Source organism: Balaenoptera acutorostrata, chromosome 14 (assembly GCF_949987535.1).
Source record: "Balaenoptera acutorostrata chromosome 14, mBalAcu1.1, whole genome shotgun sequence".
Lineage (NCBI taxonomy): Eukaryota > Metazoa > Chordata > Mammalia > Artiodactyla > Balaenopteridae > Balaenoptera > Balaenoptera acutorostrata.
The window spans coordinates 40960019-40968507 of NC_080077.1; the positions used below are offsets into that span (position 1 = coordinate 40960019).

Below are 8489 nucleotides of genomic sequence, written 5' to 3' on the forward strand. Positions count from 1 at the left end.
ACCAAGTTTGGCTTCACGTTTAGATACTTATTTAATAAACACCTATTAGTAAGCAGACTCTAAACATTTCATACAACTTGCTTTGTATTCTCTAGAAAGTCCCAACTCTCTGTTCTTTTTAGGTGCTGAGACTACCACCTTGCATGAAAAGTTCTTTTTTTTTTAAATACATTTATTTATTTATTTATTTATTTATTTTTGGCTGCATTGGGTCTTCGTTGCTGCGTGTGGGCTTTCTCTGGTTGCGGCGAGTGGGGGCTACTTGTTGCAGTGCGCGGGCTTCTCATTGTGGTGGCTTCTCTTGTTGCAGAGCACGGGCTCTAGGCGCCCGGTCTTCAGTAGTTGTGGCACGTGGGCTCAGTAGTTGTGGTTCACAGGCTTAGTTGCTCCGTGGCATGTGGGATTTTCCCAGACCAGGGATCGAACCCATGTCCCCTGCATTGGCAGGCGGATTCTTAACCACTGCGCTACCAGGGAAGCCGGAAAATTTCTTTTAAAGTAGAAGTGACAATATTCCAGAAACAGCACTTGATCGTAATAGAAAGACTCAGCCACCGGATATCCTCCCAACCAATGACTGGATACATGACCATTTGGGGGTCAAGTAAATAGTTTCTTAAATTCTGTTCACACAAAGATCTCTAGATTATAGCCAATCTATGTAAATTGAATACCACTCATTTCACCAAGGAGAGCCTGTTTCTACTGTTCATTATGCTAATTAACAAATCACTAATTTCATCAGTAAAAATCCATATCTGACATTCAGGATGCTAATTAGCAAATATCTGGTGTGTTTCAAAGACATGAATACGGAAGCACTTGCAGTCCTCTCTGAGGTGGCCTTTTTTTTTTTTTTTTTTTTTTTAAATTTTATTTATTTATTTATTTATTTATTTATTTATTTTTGGCTGTGCTGGGTCTTTGGTTCGTGCGAGGGCTTTCTCCAGTTGCGGCAAGTGGGGGCCACTCTTCATCGCGGTGCGGGGACCGCTCTTCATCGCGGTGCGCGGGCCTTTCACTATCGCGGCCCCTCCCGTCGCGGGGCACAGGCTCCAGAAGCGCAGGCTCAGCAGCCGTGGCTCACGGGCCCAGCCGCTCCGCGGCATGTGGGATCCTCCCAGACCGGGGCTCGAACCCGTGTCTCCTGCATTAGCAGGCAGATTCTCAACCACTGCGCCACCAGGGAAGCCCTGAGGTGGCCTTTTTGATGTATGTTTGCCACCCATGCCAAGCCATGAATTCTTGATTAAGTACCCATACTCTACATGTAACTAACTCTGTATGCAACCAACCAACACACACGTTTATATTACTGCATCTTTGCTGAAGTTTTTAAAAGTAAATTACAGACATCATAAAACAGGGAAACTGTGTATTGCTTATATAGTGCAACTTAGTACACTGGAAAATGGAATTAGCTCCTGGCTTCCTGGTGTTAAGAGATGGAAGCAAAAGCCATGAGTTGAAAGGAGATACCAGAAGAATTGGAGCATCTTAAGAACATATAGGGATATTTTAACAATTTTACATTTGAATGGCCCCTTCTCAAGACGTTATATATCTACCCCTAAAAATAGCATGGCTATTTTAAATGCTTTTTGTTTGAAGTTAATATGTGTTCTTAATGCTTCACAATGCTTTCTAAATATTTGCTTCATAAGTAATTTGAATCCTACATCATGTGAAGTTCAGATTGATTCATATTCAGTGGGCTTTCCTTTATGTTTCATGCTGACCCTCTTCAGCCCACCCCTGCACCCCTGTCATTTTCCTGGCCTTGGGCCACTCATGTTGAAATACCGATAGGAGGTTGTTATCAACTAACTTCTGATCTTGCAAGCATCAGCAACAGTTGGTGTTCAGTATTCTCCTGGCAATCCTGTTTTATAAAATTTCCAGTCAAAACAGCAAACTTGATGTGTTTGGAAGATTCAGGTGACTTTTTAAATCTATTGGATGGGATTCATTCCAATAACTGATTTCCCCTCAATAATTTTAGTAGTTCTTTTATTTTCATTCCTGAATAAAGTATGAATGGATTTTAAATATTAAAGTTCAAAATATTAACATGTGGAAAGTGAAATAAATCAAGCTTTGATTATTATAGATAATAGATAGTAGAAGGTTTTCTTCGTTTTTGTTTTAAATTCCAAAGCATTAATAGAGGCAATGGATATAGCTCAGTGATATGATTGTCCTTTTATGGATTTCTATATAAAGAGTTTCAGTAACTTTCTTGGCTTTTTATGAAACAGTTTATCCATTGGGGGAAAAGACTACAGGTTTGTGAATCAGACTTTTCTATTACACTCATCCATAAAAAGATAGCATATTGTGTGTTTAGACTAAATTCTAAAATATAGCCAGCTTTAACAGAAATTTGTAATTAATTGACCACTAAACCAGATAGGACATAGAATCAATCTTATTTTAGACCTTAATTAGGCAATGAAAACTGCAATTTTGGATTCAGATTCAAGAAACATTTGTGGAAACCCTATTATTTCTTTAATATTTTTGTGGTTTTACGTACAGGCAATTCTAATAAGTCAGATTCATTTGGAGGGGCTTCCGATATCCTTAAAAATGACGACATGGGACTTCCCTGGTGGCGCAGTGGTTGGGAGTCGGCCTGCCAATGCAGGGGACACGGGTTCGAGCCCTGGTCTGGGAAGATCCCACATGCCACAGAGCAACTAAGCCCGTGAGCCACAGCTACTGAGCCTGCCCTCTAGAGCCCAAGAGCCACAACTACTGAAGCGTGCGCCTAGAGCCCGTGCTCCGCAACAAAAAGAAGTGCACCGCAGTGCACCGCAGTGCACCGCAGCGAAGAGTAGCTCCCGCTCTCCGCAACTGGAGAAAGCCCGCGGGCAGCAACGAGGACCCAACGCAGCAATCAATCAATCAATCAATCAATAAAAATAAATAAATGTATTAAAAAAAAAAGAAGACATGCCAAAGCCATATTATAAAATGCTTGATATACTTTGAAATGTAAATTAACTAATTAATAACTTTAATATAAGCCCCCATAAAGATGTATAGCTTTGCTATTCATATCATAAATTACAGGATCTACTAAAACAGTATACAGTTGCTTAATAGTTTATCATAAGGTAGGGTGAGCTGGTAATGTTTAAAGATGTTTGATGAACATGCTCTTCAAAATGTCAGTTTATCTCCTATCTATATGTATAATCTTATTTGGAAGTGATGTAAAAACTTCACATTGGGGGCCCTTCCTGAATAGGAGGCCCAGGCCAAATGGTCTTTCTGATAATGGCCTTTTTGTCCAGCCCCTGCTCTGTCCCCAGCCTCTGAGTGAAAGGTTCTGCATTCCAGGCTGGAAGTTAGAACTCCTCTTTTGCCACTGACTTGCTAGTTAATTTTGCTTTGGTTAATTCCCTCTGCCTCTCTTTTGTTTCATACGAACTTTTTGATGTATAACATACTTAAAGAAGAGGGAACACATCCTGAATGTAAAGTTTGGAGTACTTTTGCAAATCAGATACACCTGTTTAACCAGCAGTCATATCAAGAAGTGGAAATTATATCAGTAGCATCCCTGTAGCTTTCCTTGAAGGCCCTTCCTCTCATTAATACTTCCTCCATAAGCATAATCACTATTAATTCTTTCCTATTTTTCCCTTTCTCTTTAATAATTAAGTTGAATCTTAAAGAATGTACTATTTTGTGTGTCTGGCTTTTTTTTTTTTTTGATTATTAAAAACTTTATTATGATTATTAAAATAATGCTAGTGTGTTAACTTATTTGTGTGTCTGGCTTCTTTCATTTTCATTCATATTCTTGCAGGCCGTCATAGATCATTCATTATTATTGATGTGTAATATCCCCTTGTATGACTATATCACAATTTATTTAACTTTTCTACTGTTAATGGGCTTTTGGGTAATTTCCAATTTGAGGATTTTATAAATAAAAATCCTCTGAACATTCTAGTACAGGTCTTTTGAGTTGTCTGTCATCTTGTAGGAGTTCTTTATTTATTCTGTCTATGAGTCCTTTGTCAGGTAAGTGTATTGTGAATAGCTTTTCTTTCTCTGGGTTGCCTTTTTACTTGCTTAATGGTTTCTTTTGATTAAAAAAAGAATTGTAGATGTAATATAGTCTAAATTATCAAATTTTCTCTCTACAGTTAGTACTTTTTAGAATCTTTTAAAGAAATGTTTGCCTCCTCCAACTAAAATCAAGAAGATATTCTCTCGGAACTCCCCTGGTGGTCCAGTGACTCTGCACTCCCAGTGCAGGGGGCCTGGGTTCCATCCCTGGCCAGGGAACTAGATCCCACATGCCACAGCTAAAGATCCTGCACAAGGCAACGAAGATGCCCTGTGCCACAACTAAGACCTGGCACAGCCAAATAAATAAATAAATATTTTTTAAAAAAAGATATTCTCTCATGTTTCCTTCTAAAAGTTTTACTGTTCTATCTTTCACATTTAGATCTACAATACCTGTGAAATTGATTTTGTGTATGGTATAAATTAGGGGTCAGAATACATTTTTGTTGCTATAGAAATTCAGTCTACTCAGCATCATTTATTAAAAAGATCATCCTTTTCCCAGTATTATCTTGGTTATGAATCAGGTGACCATACATGTCTGGGTCTATTTGTGAACTCTGTATTTTGTTCCATTGGTCAGTTTGTTTATCTTTGCACCAATAACATGTTCCCTTAATTACTATACTTTTATGATAGGTCCTGATATATGATAGTAAAAGTACTCTAGCTTTGTTCTTCTTCAAGATTGTCTTGGCTGTACTTGGCTCTGCATTTCCATATGATTTTTTAAAATCATCTTCTCAGTTTTCACATACACACAAGGTATTTAAAAGATAAACAAGAAAATTGAACTGTTGGGATTTTGATTGAGATGGCATTAAGATGTTTCTATAGATTTTTATTCTTTATTCTTTATTTTGCCTTTATTTTCAAGGATATTTTTACTGGTTATAGAATCTGGGGTTGACAGCTTTTTCTTTAAGTATTTTCATGCATAATGTTCCATTCTTTTCTGGCCTCATAATTTATGAGAAGTGAGCTGATTAATTGGATTATTATTCTCTTATATGTAAAATGTCATTTTTCTCTTGCTTCTCCACAATTTGCTCTTTATCTTTCATTTTCAATAGTGCAAGTACTGTAACTGAAAATTTCTGTCTTTCATCAAATTTGAGAAATTTTGGCCATTATATCTTCAATTAATTTTTTTTCTATTATAGTTTCATTCTCATATCCTTTTTGAACCATTATGCATATAGAACCATTTGCTATCATCTGACAGATCTCTGAGGCTCTCTATTTTTTTTCCTATTCATATTGGCTAATTTCTTTTGATCTATCTTCAAGTTCATTCTACTGTCATCTCCATTCCTCTAAGTCCAACCATTGGTGATTTTTTTTTAACATATTATATTTTTTGGTTCTAAAATTTCCATTTGGTTTTTCTTTTACCATTTTTATTTCTCTGCTGAGATTTCCTACCTTTTTATTCAATTGTGAATATATTTTGTTTTACTTCATTGAGGTAAGTTAAAATAGCCACTTTAAAACCTTTAATTTCTACTACTGACACTTGTGTCATCTCAGAGTTGCTCTTAATTGGTTTTCTTTTCTATTGGCAATATGTTCCATTTATCTGGTTTCTCATATGTCAGGCAATTTTTCATTATACCCTAGGAATTATAAACGTTAAGTTGTTGAGATTCTGGATTCTATTATTTTCCCCTGATGTGTGTCATTTCTTTTGTTTTAGCAGGCAATTATCTTATTGGAATTTGTGTAGGATAAAATTATTTTAGATCTGGACTAGAACAGCTGTATGTTTATCTCCAGGGACATCTGGAAGTTTGGCACCTTATCCTGGCCAAGAAAAGATCCGTCAGCTAACTAATATCCTGTTTTAAGTTCAAAACTTCCCTGGAGGCACCCAAGATCAGCTTGTTTATTGATGAATTACACCTGGCATGACCGTTTAAACTTTTGGGCTTGGCTTTTATACCCAGAAGAGCATAAAAGAGCCTCCTGGAAACTTTTGGGCAGCTCTCCTGAAACCAAGATTTATCAGAGAAATATTGGCAATTCAATCCCAAGGTGAAATACATATTCATTTTGTGAACATAACAGACCCTGGGGAGCCATGCCTGGAGGTTTCAAGCACCCTCAGTGCTTTTTTTTTTAACTTTTTTTCCTCTTGCTGTACCATATCCTCAGCCTTTAATAAAAGTCTTACATGAGTACCGTCATCCCTCGGTGTGCATGGGGGATTGGTTCCAGGACACCCAGCAGATACCAAAATTCACTGATACTCAAGTACCTTATATAAAATGACATAGTATTTGCATATAACCTACCCATATCCTCTGGTATACTTTAAATCATCTGTACATTTACTTCTAATACCTGATACAATGCAAATGCTATGTAAATAGTTATAAATACAATGTAAATGCTATGCAACTAGTTGCCTGTACAAGAAAAATTCAAGTTTTGCTCTTTGGAACTTGCTGGAATTTCTTTTTTTCTGAATATTTTCAATCCATGACTGGTTGATTCCACAGATGTGGAGCCCACAGATAGAGAGGGCCAACTGTGTGCTCTGTGGATTCTGATAAATCCTTTCAATTATCAATCTATGCAAAATTGAAAATGCAAACTTTGTTTCTTGGGTGGCAGCTTTAGTCTCCGTTCAGTTCGATTACTACTGGCCAAGATGCTTTCTATGTTTCATGCATGTGTGGTTAATGGGTCAGTCAAAGATATGGGTAGGAAGAATTTGATAACCCTCTTTGTGATTTTTTTTCTTCCAGAGTTTACCTATTCTCACAGTTTTCTGGCTTCAGTATTCTGGTTTACCAGGCCATTTTCCATCATGTCCCCACTGCCTTCAGCACCATTCGCACTTGGTCTCAGGCTGAAAGTTTCAAAAAATGGGAACTCCACTTTTCTAGACCAGTATAATCCACTATAGTCGATCTTTTTCTGTTTACTTTCCAGTGCTACACATAGCTGCTATTTGTATTAGGTCCAGATTTTATGGTTGTTTTCTGTGGAGGATTCAGTCTGGTTTGATCTTATTCCATCATCATTAGAAGTGGAACTGCTCCCATAAGATTTTTAAAATATTGTCTTTTTCTATAAAAGGTGTCTTAAAACTAAAAAAAAAGCTGCATTTTAGTTTGCTTGGCACACAAAATCTATTACCAATCTTGAGCTAATGGAATGTTTAGAACCAGAGCATTTAAAGGAGAGGCTCCTCTGAAGAATAATCATTAATCCATTTTTTTTAAAGACCAGGATGGTCAGAAAAATTATTTTTACCGAAAAAAATAAATAAAATTTTCCTCTCACCCCCCAAAAAGCTTCATCAGTTGACTGCTAGTTATAACTGACTGGTTTGGTAATGTGGTTGACTCTCTCACTACAGTCCTGGCATTATTGAACAATGACAAGTAGATGTCAATGAAATCTAGAAAGAAAGATTGCTATGTAACACAGGAACATAATCCCTTCTTCCTTTTTACCATGTCAATATGCTATCTCATTTAATCCTCATACTACTTAAATTAGGTAAGCATTATATATCTATTTAACAGACGATCAAACAGATATTCTGGGAAGTTAAGTATCTTGCCGGAAGTCACAGTACTAAATGATAAAACCAAGTCTAGTGCTCACTTCAGCAGCACATATATTAAAATTGGAATGATACAGAGAAGATTAGTATGGCCCCTGCACAAGGATGACACACAAATTCATGAAGCGTTCCATTTTCTTTTTCCCAGATTTTACTTTATTTTATTATATTTTATTTTATTTTGATTACCAAAGCAAAGACACTGATAAAGCAAATACAATCTGTAATAATAAATACATCTGCAACAGATGCTAAATATCATTAAATTATTATATAATTTAGACAGTAAACATGGTCTATTTTTGCTTCTTTCCAATAGAATACATTTGATCACATTTTTTTTTTATACAGCAGGTTCTTATTAGTCATCAATTTTATACACATCAGTGTGTACATGTCAAACCCAATCTCCCAATTCATCGCACCACCACCACCATCCCCCCGCAGCATTCCGCCCTTGGTGTCCATACGTTTGTTCTCTACATATGTGTCTCAATTTCTGCCCTGCAAACCGGATCATCTGTACCATTTTTCTAGGTTCAACATATATGCGTTAATATACGATATTTGTTTTTCTCTTTCTGACTTACTTCACTCTGTATGACAGTCTCTAGATCCAACCACATCTCAACAAATGACCCAATTTCATTCCTTTGTATGGCAGAGTAATATTCCATTGTATATATGTGCCACATCTTCTTTATCCATTTATCCATCGATGGGCATTTAGGTAGCTTCCATGACCTGGCTATTGTAAATAGTGCTGCAATGAACATTGGGATGCATGTGTCTTTTTGAAGTGTGGTTTTCTCTGGGTATATGCCCA

General features: G+C 36.8%; 1 non-coding gene across 1 annotated transcript; it reads left to right on the forward strand.

Annotated features, from left to right (window-relative positions):
• The first annotated feature begins 7696 nt into the window (after positions 1 to 7696).
• LOC114238982 (U6 spliceosomal RNA) lies at positions 7697 to 7803 on the forward strand. The gene has a single exon (XR_003624198.1). It is a non-coding gene; the product is annotated as a U6 spliceosomal RNA (small nuclear RNA).
• Positions 7804 to 8489: the final 686 nt, after the last annotated feature.